Raw genomic sequence first — 17,247 nt, forward strand, 5'->3', positions numbered from 1 at the left:
CTTTTTCAACAAAGTCTATCAGAGAATAACAGTGCTCCCTTAACAGAAACTAAGAATATTAGATGTAGAAGTTCCTCAGCAAGAATGTGGACTTGGTAGAAGTTCCTCAGCAAGAATGTGGACTTTTGGAATAAAAGAGGGAAAAAATGAGGGGAAAGAGCTTTCCAAAGGAACACCTAAGAAAAGGGGCATGGGAAGGAGACCTCAAAATCCAGGAGAAACAGCCTATTAACAGACTTAATCTTCTATTTGAAATATAGAATGACTTAACAGGGGTGCCTGAATGGCTCAGTTAGTTAAGCATCCAACTCTTGGTTTTGGCTCAGGTCATGATCTCAGGGCTTTGAGATAGAGCCCCATGTCAGGCTCTATGCTCAGCGGGGAGCCTACTTCTCTCCTTCTCCCTCTAACTCTGCCCCTTTCCTCTCTCTCTCCCTCTCTCTCTTTCTCTCAAATAAATAAATCTTTAAAAAAAAAAAGAATGTAGAATGATTTAATAAATAATAATAACTAAGAATTATTGATGCTAAATATATACCAGCACTGTTCTAAGCACTTAGATATTTGAAGATTATACCTGGACCCTCATTGGTAATAGGAACTAAATGGATTAATACATATAAAGTGTTTAGGGATCCCTGGGTGGCGCAGCAGTTTGGCGCCTGCCTTTGGCCCAGGGCGCGATCCTGGAGACCCGGGATCGAATCCCACGTCGGGCTCCCGGTGCATGGAGCCTGCTTCTCCCTCTGCCTGTGTCTCTGCCTTTCTCTCTCTCTCTCTCTGTGACTATCATAAATAAATAAAAAAAATTTAAAAATAAATAAATAAATAAATAAAAATTTAAAAAAAACATATAAAGTGTTTAAGACAATGCCTTATGCATAATAAGTATCTTTACAACCCTGTGACACAAGTATTAATAGCATATTCATTTTACAGAATCTTGAGTTGATTCCCTAGAAGCAGGTCCTGAAACAAGGATTAAATATGCATGATTTATTGAAGAAGAGCTTTCAGGATGAACCTGTAAGAAAAAGAGTAAAACAGGATAGTGAACAGAAAAGGGTCAAGTAAGAATGGATCTTAGAAAAAAAAAAAAAAAAAAGAATGGATCTTAGAAAATCTTAGCCTTGGTCTGACTCATACAGGGAAGTCTCTAGAGTCTAGAGCATGAACCATAAAATTAGCCCCCCACTTTACAGAAGAGTGGCAGCTTTTTGTATCTCCATATTGGGATGGGGTGGGGTATAACTTCCCCAGCTCCTTGTAGTGCAAACTCTACAGAGAGAAGGACAGCTGTAATCCTTAACAGCCAACCTCACAGGTCTGGGAGATGAAGGTACTGGTGAGTAAAGGGTATCCAGACAGGGCACCTAAGCAGCATACACTACAGCTGGCAAATGGCAGAGCCAGTCTGTCTCAGGGGCTAGGCTTTTAACCTCTCCGTATGTTGCTTCTTAAAAAGTCAAAAGGAAGATGACAAATGAAGACATGTGATAGACAAAGGGTTAATATTAAATACTTATATTTTAAGAGCTCTTACTATGAAACAACCTAACAGAAAAAATGGCAACAACCCAATAGAAAGGAACGGCCAAGGACTAACACTTTAGAATGGAATTTTAAGAGCCCACAATGAGCCCACATATGAACTTCAGCATCACTAGGGTTTAAATAAACTCAAAACAATGGGATACTTTTTTTGCCTATCAAATTGTAGATGAAAAAGAATGATAATACTCAATAAGATGAAATTAGTCCTCTCACATATTGCTGTTGGGGCTGGAAATTGGTATAATCATTTTGAAGGAAGGTTCTGTAATATATATCAAAAACTTTAGCACCTCTGGACCAATTCCAGAGGTAATAATTCCATTTTTAAGGACTTTACCTACATAAATGATCAGACAAGTGTGCAAAATAAATGTACCAGGTGTTCATCACATTCAGCACCCAACCATTTATAATATGGAAACATTAGACACAATTTATATGCCCAGAGATTAGTGAAAACAGTACTTGTTCACCCATACAATGGAATATTACACAGCCATTAAAAATTATGGCTTAATACACAGTCTACACAGGGAATGACCATACACAAAACCATTCCTTCAAGTTTAGGAGAAGTAGCTGTTTTGCCTAATTTATAGAAACAAACAGGACATCAAGCAAAATGAAGAGACAGAAGAATATGCTCCCAATAAAAGACAAGACAAAACATTGAAAAAAGAGTTAAATGAAACAGAGATAACCAATCAACACAAGGGTTCAAAGTAAAGGCCATAAAGATGCTCACTGGACTGGAGAAAGGGATAAATTCAGTGAGAACTTCAACAAAGATTTTTTAAAAAGAACCAATCAGGCATCCCTGGGTGGCGCAGCAGTTTAACGCCTGCCTTTGGCCCAGGGCGCAATCCTGGAGACCCGGAATCGAATCCCACGTCGGGCTCCTGGTGCATGGAGCCTGCTTCTCCCTCTGCCTATGTCTCTGCCTCTCTCTCTCTCTCTGTGTGTGACTATCATAAATAAATAAAAAATTTAAAAAGAACCAATCAGAATTGAATAATACAATAGCTGAAATGAAATATACATTAGAGGAAATCAATTGTAGATTGGAGGATGGAGAAGAACAGATCAGTGATCTGGAAGACAGGGTAATGGGAAGTACATAAACTAAACACCAAAAAAAAATGAAAAAGAACAAAAAACAAGGAGAAGAGGTTAGAGGATCTCTTGGATAACATAAAGTGAGTAAGCATTTGCATTATATAGATGCCAGAAGGAGAAGAGGGAAAGAACAGGGCAGAAAACTTATCTGAAGAAATAATAGCTTAAAAATTCCCTAAGCTGAGGAAGAGTACAGATACCAAGGTTCAGGAAGCACAGAGAGTTCCAAACAAGATGAAGCCAAGGGGAACCATACCACAACATAAAACAATTAAAAAATATATCTACAATATTAGTTAAGGGGACTCACAAAATAAAAAGATCTGAAATATGACAACATATACATAAAATGTGGTGGGGGGTAAAAATGAAATTCTTTTAGAATATGTTTGACTTTAAGTGGCCATCAACTTAATAGAGACTGCTATATACTTAAGATGTTATATATAAACCTCCTGGTAGCCACAAACCCAAAGCCTATAATAGATACCCTAAAAATAAAGAGGAAGAAAGCCAAGTATAACACTAAAGAAACTTATCAATCACAGGGAAAGAGAGCAAGGGGAAAAGGGAACAGGAAACTAAAACAAAAACAAAAAAACCAAGAACAATTAACAAAATGGCAATAAGTACATACCTATCAATAATTCCTTTACATATAAGTGGTCTAAATAATGGCCTAAATTCTCCAGTCAAAAGACATAGGGTGACAGCAGGGGTGAAAAAATAAGACCTACCTACCCACCCATATGCTGCATGCGAGATGTAGTTCAGAGACCAAAAGACACCTATAGACTGAAAGTGAAGGAATGGATAAAGATATTCCATGTGAATGAAAACAGGAAAAAAATAAAGAGCCAGGGTAGTAATACTTATACAAAATGAACTTTATTTTTTTCTTTTTACTTTTTTGACATTTAAAATTTTTAATTTCAATTAACACATAAAATGAACTTTAAAACAAAGATTGAGGGACGCCTGGGTGGCTCAGTGGTTGAGCGTCTGCCGTGGGCTCAGGGTGTGAACCCGGAGTTCTGGGATCAGGTCCCACATTGGGCTTCCTGTGTGGAGCCTGCTTCTCCCTCTGCCTGTGTCTCTGCCTCTCTGTCTGTCTCTCATGAATAAATAAATAAAATCTTTAAAATCAATCAAACAAACAAAGATTGAGGGATGCCTGGGTGGCTCAGCGCTTGAGCATCTGCCTTCAGCTCAGGGCATGATCTTGGGTCTGGGGATCAAGTTCCACATCGGGTTCCCTGTGAGGAGCCTGCTTCTCCTTCTGTCTATGTCTCTGCCTCTCTCTCTGTATCTCTCATGAATAAATAAATAAAATCTAAAATAAATAAAACAAAGATTGAAGAGGCACCTGGATGTCTCAGTGAGTTAAACACTTAACTCTTGATTTTAGCTCAGGTCATGATTTCAGTATTATGAGATTGAGCCCTGCATTAGGTGCCCTACTCAGAGGTGAATCTGCTTGAGATTCTCTCTCCCCCTCTGCCTTACACCCCACCTCCCCACTCTCTCTCAAATAAATAAATCTTTTTTTAATATTTTATTTAGTTATTCATGAGAAACACAGTGAGAGAGAGAGGCAGAGACACAGGCAGAGGGAGAAGCAGGCTCCATGCAGGGAGCCTGACATGGGACTTGATCCCGGGACCCCAGGATCACACCCTGGGCTGAAGGCAGGTGCTAAACTGCTGAGCCACCCAGTCGTACCAATAAATAAATCTTAAAAAAAAAAAAAAAGATTCTCAAAAAATAAAGATTCTCTCTCTCCCCCTCCCCCACCTTCTTTCTCTTAAAAAAAAAAAGAAAAGAAAAAAAGAAACAAAGACTGCAGCAAGAGACAATAAGGGTATTACATAATGATCAATTCCAATAAGAGGATATAACAACTGTAAATATTTATGCACCCAACATTGGAACATCTAAACACATAAAGCAAATATATGTAAGGGAAAAATTGACAGTAATACACTAATAAGTAGAGAACTTTAACACCCCACTTACATCAATGAATAGATTATCCCAGCAGGAAATCAATAAGGAAACTGTGTCTTTGAATGACTAATAGATCAGATGGACTTAAAATATATATACAGAATATTCCCTTCAAAAACAACAGCATACACAATCTTTTCAAATGCACATGGAAGATTCTCCATGACAAATCACATGTTAGGTGACAAAACAAGTCTTAATACATTTAAGGAGCTTTAAATCATATCAAGTATCTTTTCTGTCCACAATAGTATGAAACTAGAAATCAATCATAAGAGAAAAACTGGAAACAGCACAAACACATGAAGGCTAAACAACATGCTAAACAATCCATGAGTCAATGAAGAAATAAAAGAAAATTTAAAAATACAGGAAGACAAATGAAAATGAAAACATAACAGTCCAAAACCTGTGGATGCAGTGAAAGCAGATCAAGAGGGAAATTTATAGTGATACAAGCCTACTTCAAGAGACAAGAAGATCTTAAACAATCTAACCTTATACATAAAAAAAAATGGAAAAAGAAGACCAAACTCCAAAGTCACTAAAGGAAAGGAAGTAATAAAGATCAGAGCAGAATTAGGGACCCCTGGGTGGCTCTGTTGGTGAGGCATCTGACTCTTGATTTTGACTCAGATCATGATCTCAGGATAGTGAGATTGAGCCCTATGTTGGGCTTTACACTCAGCAGGGAGTCTGCTTGAGATTCTCTCCCTCTACCCTTCCCTCCTCAAATAAATAAAAGTAAATATATTTTTTTTAATATCAGAATTAAATGAGAGACAAAAAAACCCAATAAAACCAAGATCTAGCTCTTTGAAAAGAAACAAAATTAATAAGCATTTAGCAAGATTCATCAAGAAAAAAAGAGAGGACATGAATAAATAAAATCAGAAATGAAAAAAGAGACATAACAACCAGCACAATAGAAGTACAAAAGATTATAAGCAACTACAATGGAACATTATATGCCAATAAATTAAACAACCTAGGAGAAATGGATACACTCCTAGAAGCATACAACCTTCTAAAACTGAATCAGGAAGAGGTAGAAAATCTTAATAGACTGATTACTAGTAATGAAATTAAATTGGTAATCAAAAACTCCCAACAAGCACAGCTCCAAGATCAGATGAATTCACAGGTGAACAGTATCAACCAATTAAAAAAGACTTAAGATCTATTCGTTTCAAACTATTCCAAATAATATAAGAGGAAGGAAAGCTTCCAAATACCATTCTATGAGACCAGTGTTACCCTGATACTAAAACCAGACAAAGACACTACAAAAAAACAAAAAAAAAACAAAAAACAAAAAACATAAAACAAAAAACTACAGGCCAATATTCCTAATTAATATAGATGCAAAAATTCTCAACAAAATATTAGCAACCCACATTCAATAACATGTTAAAAGGGTCATATACCAAGCTCAAATAAGATTTGTTTTAGAGATGCAAGGATGGTTCAACATCTGCAAATCAATCAGTATAAAAAACACATTAACAAAATGAAAGATCACACAATAATCTCAGGTGCAGAAAAAGCCTTTGACAAAATTCAACATCCATTCATGATAGAAACTCTCAAAAAAGTGTTTTTATTTTTTAAAGTATATTGTTTCTCCTTTTTTTTTTAAGCTTTCATTTTTATGTAATCTCTATACCCAATGCTGGCCTCTAACTCATGATTCTGAGATCAAGAGTTACATGCCTCACTGACTGAGCCAGCCAGGTGCCCCCAAATAGTGGGTTTAGAAGAATATATCTCATGCTTGCTTCGGCAGCACATATACCAAAAATTGGAATGATGGACACTTGAGTTGTTTCCATATCTTGGCTATTGTAAATAATGCTGCAATAAACATAGGGGTACATATATCTTTTCAAATTAGGGTTTTCATTTTCTTTGGGTAAATAACCAGTATTGGAAATACTGGAGCATATGATATTTCTATTTTTAATTTTTTTGAGAAATCACCATACTGTTTTCCACAGTGACTGCACCACTTTGCATTCCCACCAACAGTGCACAAGCGTTCCTTTTTCTCTGTATCCTCACTAACACTTGTTATCTCATCTTTTTGATACTAGCCATTCTGACTCATGTGAGGTGATATCTCATTGTGGTTTTGATTTGCATTTCCCTGATGATTAGTGATGTTGAGCATTTTTTCATGTGTCTATTTGCCATCTGTATGTCTTCCTGGAGAAAATTTCTATTCCGTTTCTCTGCTCATTTTTAATTAGATTATTTGTTTTTCTGATGTTGAGTTGTATAAGTTCTTTATGTATTTTAGATATTAATCCCTTATTGGATATATTATTTGCAAATATATTCTCCCATTCAGTAGGTTGACTTTTTGTTTTGTTGATGGTTCTCTCCTTTGTGCAAAAAGCTTTTCATTTTGGTGTAGTCTCAATAGCTTATTTTTGTTTCCCTTGCCTAAGGTGATGACATATCTAGAAAAATATTGCTAAGATTTATGTCAAAGACATTATTGTCTATATTTTCTTTTGGGAGTTTTATAGTTTTGGATCTCACATTTAGGTCTTTGATCCATTTTGAGTTTATTTGTATGTATAGTCTAAAAAGGTGATCCAATTTTATTCTTTTGCATGTAGCTGCTCAGTTTTCCCAGAATCATTTATTGAATAGACTGTCTTTTCTCCATTGTATGTAATTGGTGGTTGTCAGAGAGAAGGGTAGGTGTTATTGAGCAAAATGTGTTTAAGGATAGTGGGAGGTACAGGCTTCCTTTCATGGAATGAATAAGTCACAGGGATGAAAGGTACTGCATAGAGAATATAGTTAATGGTATTATAATAGGGTCATAATGTAACATTTGGTTGTTATTCTTGTAGTGAGAATAGCATAATATATAGAGTTGTTGGAATCACTATGTTGTACACTTGAAACGAATGTAACATTGTCAACTATACTTCAATAAAAAGAGGCTTAGATGTATCCTGGTTGACACAAATACAATATGTTGAATTGAGTTCTTACATTTTCTAACACCTTTCATAATGAACATGTATTATTTTTGTAATAACAAAAAATAGTCATATTGTGGATAATAGTTAAATGAGCAAAGGACTGAGAGAATTCACAAATGAAAAAATTAAAGAGCTAATAAACATATGAAAAATGTGCAGACTTTCTAGTCATCAAAGTACTGCAAACTGAGACAACATTGAAATACTTTATTGGTTGACAAAGATTTTTTTTAAATGCCATTGTTCAGTGTTACAGAGCATATCAAACTATCATTGCCATGTTGCTGGTGAGAATATAGGCTTGTACAGACTCCTTGAAATCATTATTAGGAACATTACAATTTTTATACTTGTCCTAATACTTGCTCACCTAAGAATTTATCCCAAGGAAATAATTTAAAATATAGGTAAAGATAAAAATTTTGAAAACTGGAATCAATCTAAATATCTGTTGTTAGGAAAATGATTAATTACAGTGTAGCCATGTAGTGGACAGAACTATTAAAAATAAACATTTATTTCAAAGTACAATAACATGGGGAAATGTTCTTTATGTTTAGTGAAAAAAAGCATGTTGCAAAATTGCTTAATTTATTATGATCACAACGATGTAAAACATGTTTAATAAACACAAAAGAATTATGCAAAAGCCATCTGAGTCTGGACATTTCTGTACTTTTCTCATTTTATACAATAAGCTAAAAGCATCAAGCAATAAAAAAGGTTAAAACTAAGAAAAAATACTATGGATTTGAACATTCCCCCACAAGTGTGCTCTCTGTTACTTCCTTCTGGTGGCTTTCTATAAAAAAAAAAAAAAAAAAAAACATAGAAAAAAAAATAAAAAAAGACATAGATATGAAACAGGGGTAAATACTTAGGGGTCAGGGGATAACAGTTTAGGAGTTTGGTAGAGTTGAGGGAATCTGCCCTACACTAGGGTGACTAATCATTCTCAGACTGAGGGCATCCCAGGATGCAGAACTTTCTACTTTAAATCCAGGACAGGAATTGGAAAGGGCAAATGAGCAAGGCAACACTTTAGGACTTGTGGAACAAAGAAAATAGGTTTAAGAAGTCTGTCTGAGAAAGAAAAGCAAGTGGTAGTTCAGGGCTTTAACCAGGAAACACCCTGTGTTCTTTTACAGGGTTAACTTTTGGGGTTCTCTAAAGTTGAAGTGTTCAATATCATGGCTTAACAGTAGATCTGGAGGCTGCCTGTTAGCAAGGCAATCAAGTGCTTTTAATTCACGTGGTGTCATGTACAAAACAAGTTGCACAATGAAACTTACTTACTATCCTGTTATTCCAAATATCACTTAGTAGGATGGATTGCTTAGAAATGAGGCAGGACTATGATGACTACCCTGGCAGTCTCCTGTGTGTTGAACTTCTAAGAGTCTATTTGCCTTTAGGATAATATGCATGCTCAGTGTTCTTCTCTGAAGATTATACCCATTATTTTATGACACTTTTATCAGTCTTAATTATGGGATTGCAGATGTGCCCAGAGGTTCCCTTGACAGCAAATTGCACAAATCTAAATTGTGGTCATTTAGAACTCTTTCTACTTTAGTGGCTAGACTCCACCTCAGTAAGTGTCACAGTTGGTCCTCCCCAACCATTTTTTTTTTCATTAGTAGGACCTCAGTAGGATCCTGATCTCAGAGACATAAAGGACTAAGTAACTTTTTAGAGGTGCCTCACTTCCCAGTTGGCTCAAATTCCTTCCAAGAAACCAGGTATGGTCATCCTGCATTTACTTGCTAGCATGCTAAAAGGATTATGAAGAGTAGGTCTTTCAAAAATAGTGAGCAACATTTCAGATCAGTGTCTATGAATGCCCCTCGTTGCTTCTACTCACAACCCAGCCCTGAACCACAGGCTTTTTTAAAGACATTTTTGAGTTCTCAGAGTTTCCAAAACCCATTTAAAAGGCTTACAGAAGTTCTTTCCATCAAGCTAGGCATAAGGGTTTTTTCAGTCCAGCTTCCTCAACTAAACTTCTACATGTACATGCCCTTCACTTAGGGAAAAAGGAGGGAGAGGGGGAAAGAAGATTTGATATTTATTGAACACCCTCCATGTGTCAGATGCTGAGCAAGATACTCTATGTACTTCTGTCATCAAATTCCTACAAGCACCCTTTATCCTCATTTTGTGGATGAGGAAACTGAGGTGTAAGTCACTTAGATAACTTACTCAAGTTCTCAATTAATAAGGAATAGAGAGCTAAGAGTCTGGTTTATAGAAATGTGTGCTCTTTCCACCCTCCTCAAACAGCCAAATAGGTCTTCCTTTCTGCTTGCCTTCCTCCTCCTTCCGTCTTCTCTCTCTTCTTCATTCCACCAACATTTTAGAATTGTAATAAAGGCTATTAGAGAGATACGCAGAATGCTCTGAAAGCTTCTTAGGGGAAGCAGGCCTAATAAAGGAGATGAGGGAAGGTTCTAGGAAATGACATACTGAGGGATATGTAAGAAATAACCAGGCAGAGGGAGGAAGGTGGAGCGGTCACTCTGGGCAGAGTGAACAGCATGAAGTGAAGGTACCACAGTGGGAAGGAGACCAGGTATCTGAGGAATATGAGATGAAGGGGAGACAGTAAGAGGGAAGAGTGACACTTGGCTAGTGAGAAAGATAGGGACAAGGAAAGCGAGTGTTTGCAGCTGGGGGAGAGGACTTTGGCCCTTCCCTGAATGCACCTCCACTCACCTGAAGCACTGAAGAAAAGTATTTTTAGTCTTTACAGAGAAAATACTTTTTATCTTTACAGTAGTATTTTTAAAAATTAAAGCCTTATTGGCACGCTGGAGGTGATCATTCTTTGTACGGGGCTGCTCTGTACCTAGCTTCCCTCTTGGTCTCCAGGTACTAAATACCAGGAGCACTTTCCGAGTCAGGCAGCATTGTGGTAACCAGAAACACCCTACAGTTTCTGAACCCCTCTGCAATGGTCCTGTCTCCTGCTGAGAACCATTGCTTTCCTTGGGGCTGCAGTTGTGTCATTGCCACCAAGGTCATGACCATGCTTTTTCCCTTCATCTACCAATAGCCAAACTCCTCTTTTCGTGGATGTCCTTCCCTACATACACCCTAATGATGGAGTTTGTTCTATGACATACTGGGAGCATTTCTAATTCCATGAAATAACTGCTGAGTCTCTGCTATATGCCAAGGTCGGGAGTACAGGTAGGCCAGTGACAGAAACGGAAGTGAAACGATTAGTTATAATATGGTGGGGAAAGTGTAGCCGAGAATGGTTATCCAGGAACTGGAGGTGGCGGAGGAGGAAGTGATGGCTTCCCCCGGCCAAGGAAGCTGAGAGGAGGGCAGTACATTTTATGGAGACATAAAACACCAGGTGAGCTTGGACAACTATAAATAGTTTGGCATTGTTGAAGCATGAATTTCAAGTCCAGGTGTAGTAGGAAGACAGGTTGGAGAGGCAAGAGGCCCACACAGTTCACAAAGGGCTTCATATGCCAAGCTAAGATAAGCTTAGATAATATGCAAAATAAACTCCCAAATGTATTATACTTGCAAATCTTCAATCATCCTGAAATGATAACATCTGGATGAGGTGTGTAAGAATTTTCTGAAGAGCTATATAGATCAGGTTATTTTGCAGGGTGACACAAGTTTTTCTTTAGCTCTTTCACCTCATTATGAAGTCCTTGTGCGCCTTGGAGGTTTTGAAGTTTCTTTTCATGTATTTTTAACAGCTTTATTGAGCTGCAATTGACATATAATAAATAGCACATAAAGTACACAATTTTTCAAGTTGACATTTGTATGACATATTTATACATCTGTGAAACCAACACCACAATCAATATATCCATCAATCCAAAGGAGGTGGATCGGGGATGCGGTAGCTGGGTGATGGGGATTAAGGAGGGCACTTGTGATGAGCACTGGGTGTTGCATGTAAGTGATGAATCACTGACTTTTTAAAAAAAATTTTATTTATTTATTCATGAGAGACACAGAGAAAGGCAGACACATAGGTAGAGGGAGAGGCGGCTCCCTCTGGTGAGCTTGATGCAAGACTTGATCTCAGGACCCCGGGATCACCACTTGAGCCAAAGGCAGATGTTCAACTCCTGAGCCACCCAGGTTCCCCTGAATCACTGACTTCTACTCCTGAAACCAATATTGCACTATGTATTAACCTGATAAGAACAGATACTACACTTGATCTTAGCCAAAAGACCAAGAAGCAATTACACTGTGCATAACCAACTAGAATTTAAATAAAACTGAAAAAGTAAATTAAAAAACTATATATATTCATCAATACTAAAAATGTTCTTATGTCCCTTGGTAATCCTTCTCCGGGCCTGCATCCCAACCCCAGACAACCAGTGATTTGCTTTCTGTCACTGTATACTACTTTGCATTTTTTGAATTTTATATGAACATGTACTCTCTTTTGGCTTATTTCAAATGGCATAATTATTTTGAGATGCATCCAGGTGGTTGCATGCATAAATAGCTATCATTTATGGTTTTTTATTTTTTAAATTGTTAATTAATTAATTTATTTATTTAGGTGGGCAGCAAAGCAAAGTTTATTGAGCAATTGTACAAAGCTCCCATAGAGGGAGGGGACCCAAGAGGGTTGCCCAATTTTTTATTTTTTATTTTATTTTTAAAGATTTTATTTATTTATTCATGAGAGACACAGAGAGAGAGAGGCAGAAGGAGAAGCAGACTCCATGCAGGAAGCCCAATGCTGAACTTGATCCCAGGACCCTGGGATCATGCCCTGAGCCAAAGGCAGACGCTCAACCACTGAGCCACCCAGGTGCCCCAATTTTTTATTTTTTAAAATACATTTTATTTGTTTACTTATCTTAGAAAGAGAGAGTGCACACTCATGAGTAAGAGGGGAGGGGGAAGGGCAGAAGGAAGAGAGGGAGAAAGACAAGCAGATGCTGCACTGAGCATGAGCACACAGGGCTTGATCTCACAACCCTGAGACCAGGACTCTGAAACCAAGAGTCAGTCACCTAACCAACTGAACCACCCAGGTGTGCCAATCATTTACTGTTTTTGTTTTTTTTTTTTAACTTTCTACTTTTGAGATATGTCCTTCTAAAGTATTTACTGTATCTCAAAAAGTTTGCTCCATGAGATGACAAAGCTCTATTTTAGGAGCGGCTTTGTGGGTAACAGGTACAAGAGATACTAGTTGGGGAAGAAATGATGAGGCATAGATCCTGGTTTTCTAAGAACTCTCCAAAATATAAAATATAGTACTGTGATAAGCAAAATAATGGCCCCCAAAGATGCCTACATCTTAATCCGTGGAACCTTTGAATATGTCACTTTACAGGTCAAAAGAGGTTTTGCAGATGTAGTTCAGTTAGGGACTTTGAGGGGACGAGAGCATCTTGGATTATCTAGGTGGACCCATTTTTGTAATCACAGGGGTCCTGTGAAGTTAAAGGGGAGGTATGAGGGTCAGAGTCAAAATGAGATTTGAAGATGCTATGATGTTGGCTTTGAAGATGAAGAAAGTGGCCACCACTCAAGGAATGCAGATCACCTTTAGAAGCTGGAAAAAGCAAGGGAATGGATTCTCCACTAGAGCCTTCAGAAGGAATGCAGGCTGCTGACACTTTGATTTCAGCCCACTGAGACTCATTTTTGTACTTCTGACCTCCAGAACTGAAAGATAATGAATTTGTGTTGCTTTAAGCCACTAGGTTTGGGATAATTAGCTACAGCAGGAATAGAAAATTAGTTACCAAAAAAAAAAAAGAAAGAAAGAAAGAAAGAAAATTAGTTACCAATCCTGTTTAAAAAAAAAAAAAAAGCTCTGGAGAGTCTGACCACTATTTCTTTTTCCACTTTGTCCACTTTGTGACATGTGGTCTAATAGGAGCAGAAACAAGTTGGCTTTAGAATCAGTCTGAGCTGTCCTAGCTGCATTTCTGAGCTCATTTCCTTAGCCCATAGCAGGGATGATAGAGTATTTATCTCAGGGGCCATGGAGAGAATTGATGAGATGAAATACACAGAGGGCCCAGCACATAGTGAGTCCTCCATAAACCTTTGCTTTCTTCACTTTCCACCTAATACTGGAATCCAAGGGACTAAATCTTTGCTGCTAGTGACCCTCTGTGTAATTCTGGCTAATTTGCTTTCTCTCCTTCAATCTGTTGAGGTTAAGGGGAAATACTTATTAAGCCTCTGAGACTGTTTAATTAGAGTTTGTAATGTGGCTGGATACTCTTGGTTGGAAAGTGTTATTTAGAAGCAAAGCACTGTTATCTTTTGAGCAGGTAATTATTTCCTGGCCTAAATTGTTTATCACTGTACTGAGTTTCCATTTCTGAGATGATGGTATTGCTTGAGTGGGTGAAGAAATACCTCCTCTGGGTATTGTGTGCCTTAATTAATGTTTATTAAGCCTACACAAGCCCAACATAATAGGCTGAATGCTGAACCTTATTTTCCTTTTGTATGGTTGTCGCTTCTAGGATCTTAATATAGCAAGTAAAATTGATAAAAATTGGCATTTTAGCATTGGATTAGGTAATATTTACTTCATAGTCACGTTGGGAAGAGTCTAACTGATTACTAAAGTGCCTTGATCTTTTTATAAGAAAGGGGTTAAGGAAGTAGTGCTATTATTTTTCTATAAGGACATAATTTATATTCTGGCCCCTCTTATCTCTAAGAGTTGCCAAACTTAAGTTAGAAAGTTTAGGGAAAGAAAACGTTTTGTTTTGTTTTGTTTTGTTTTTAGATTATAGGAATGCCTGGGTGGCTCAGCGATTGAGCGTCTGCCTTTGGCTCAGGTCATGATCTCAGGGTCCTGGGACCAAGTTCCATATTGGGCTCCCTACAGGGAGCCTGTTTCTTCTTCTGCCTGTGTGTCTCTGCCCCTCTCTGTGTGTCTCTCGTAAATAAATAAATAAATAAATAAATAAATAAATAAATAAATAAATAAAATCTTTCAAAAATTACACTTCTTTAAATCAATGTTCTTTAAAATTTGTGATTAGAATTGTTTGTAGAAAATCAGTTGGCAGGAGTTTTCGAACTGTTTCCAAAGCACAGCAAAGGTCTATAGTTCATAGCACAAATTAGACAATCCAAGATAACTACATGGTTATGTCAATGGGAAAATTGGATAAAGAGACAGCACTGACTCCCAAAAGGCAGGTATACCAAACAAAGGCTGCTGATAAAACACAGGGAGGAAGCTTCTCCAAATACTAGTTCACTCACAGTTTCAAAAGCCTTTTGCTCAGATTTTTCAAATAGTTTCAGGATAGATAATTTGTAACAGGTGGTCATCAGATTCATGCACATTTACCAAGGGTCTGTATCTCCAAGATGGGCTGTAAATAATATACCCAGATGGCTCTCGAGGGAGCACTGGGTTGATTTGTTGCTCCAACAGAGTGTCTCCCTTCTGCCATTCAATGACAGGAGGAAACCAGACGGCCATACTGCAAGGTATATGGTTGCAGCTATATAGACCCTATTTGTGTGCACCCACATTTCTGAGATAAAGTTAGCTGATAGCATTACCAGCACGTAATCAAATGCAGTCTTTGCAGAGGGAGCCTGTATCATATTGCCTTTGAAAATACTTGAATCTAAAACACCATACACTGGAGACAAAATCCATGAATACCTGGCCTTTGGGCATAGCCTACAACATATTATTCTAAACCATCTCCTATTTGCCTTCATGGATAAATAGAAATCTTGAGCTAGAAACAGAGAAAGAGAATTTGAAAATTCAAAGAGTCAAACTAAGTATTTTTGCGTGCACCTAAAAGACCACACACACACACACACACGGACAAGTTTAGATCACATCAGAAGTTCCTTAGGTAGTTTTCAAAGTTAATTTCTTGCAATTGAAGGAACATGGAAGGAGCAGGCCACCATGGTTTAGATGCTGGGTTTTTGTTCTATTACTTAATTGCAGCCAAATTGCTACTATTGAAAACAAGGAAGATGATTTAGAATTAAAGGATTTCTCATCTGTGCTGAAAGGTTTATGGCTTCATTCCATGAGGTGCAGAGATCCCAGGATGGAGGGGAGTCTCTATTGCTACCACTGTCGTTTTACCTCTTTGTGTTGACGGTGGTGTGTGCTGGTCGAAGACTTAGAGCTTTAGGTGGTAGAAAAAAACCATAGCAGGGGCACCTGGCTCCATCAGTAGACCCCGTAGCTCTTGATCTCAGCATTGGGAGATTGAGCCTCATGCTGGGTGTAGAGATGACTTAAAAATTAAAAAGTAGGGATCCCTGGGTGGTGCAGCGGTTTGGCGCCTGCCTTTGGCCCAGAGCACGATCCTGGAGACCCGGGATCGAATCCCACATCAGGCTCCTGGTGCATGGAGCCTGCTTCTCCCTCTGCCTGTGTCTCTGCCCCTCTCTCTCTCTCTCTTTCTCTGTGACTATCATAAATAAATAAAAATTAAAAAAAATAAAATAATCTTTAAAAAATTAAAATATATATATATTTTTAAAAGATTTTATTTCTTTACTTGAGAGAGAGAGCAAGAGGACGGGCAGAGGGGGAGGGAAAGAAAGAACCAAGCAGACTCTGCACTGAGCGCAGAGCCCAAGCTGGGGCTCAATCTCTCAACCCCTAGATTGTGATCTGAGCCAAAACCAAGAGTTAGATGCTTAACTGACTGAACCACCCAAGCGCCCCCAAAATAAAAAAGTCTTTTTAAAAAGATCTCATTTATTTGAGAGACAGTGAGAACACCCAAGTGGGGGTGGAGGGGCAAAGGGAGAGGGAGGAGCAGACTCCCCGCTGAGCAGGGAGCCCGACTTGGGACTAGATCCCAGTATCCTGAGATCATGACCTGAGCCAAAGGCAGATGCTTAATGGACTGAGCTATCAAGGTGCCCCAATACAAAAAAACCAACCAAACCAACAAAAATAAAACTTAAATAATTGGATCATGAACTTAAAGTTTCTAACTGTGACATCTATGACATATAAAGAAGGAAGAAGAATTTGGATCTAACTGTAAACTGTTTTTATTACACTTCATAGGGTTGATCTTAAAAGAGTAGGGTTCAGGACCTGAGTGTTAAGTGGCTTAATTTACGGAGGAAGTCTTGAAGGGTGGGTAGAAACAATGTCTGCTTTCTCCCCTGCCTCTGCGTCATAACCTGTCTGGAGACTAGCAAAGGTCTAAACACAATGGTAGGTATTCGAAATGAAGTTAAGTGAGTGTCACAGGCACATGGCCCCACAATTTTCCTTTGAAGATGGGAATAATCCTCCAATATAAAACATAATACATAACATCTTATTACCACTAAATTGGCTTAGTGAATAAAACAAACATCACCTGCTACCCAGAAACAATTATTCACTGACCATCTTTGATCTCTAACCACTAAGGAGTTTTTGTTTTCCCTTCTTTAGACATTCTTAATAGATTCCATCAGATTCCTAATCATCCCAGCCATGGTTACCTTCTCTTAAACTGGGCAAATTACTAAGCACAAGTCACCACTTCAACACCAAATTCAGACTTTATAAAGAAGTAAACCACACAGGGGATAGATGTCAGCA

At 37.9% G+C, this 17,247-nt stretch overlaps 1 pseudogene; it reads right to left on the reverse strand.

Annotated features, from left to right (window-relative positions):
- Positions 1 to 11,804: 11,804 nt before the first annotated feature.
- LOC121488575 lies at positions 11,805 to 11,903 on the reverse strand (annotated as a pseudogene).
- Positions 11,904 to 17,247: the final 5,344 nt, after the last annotated feature.

This window comes from Vulpes lagopus, chromosome 3, assembly GCF_018345385.1.
Source record: "Vulpes lagopus strain Blue_001 chromosome 3, ASM1834538v1, whole genome shotgun sequence".
In the NCBI taxonomy this organism is placed as follows: Eukaryota; Metazoa; Chordata; class Mammalia; order Carnivora; family Canidae; genus Vulpes; species Vulpes lagopus.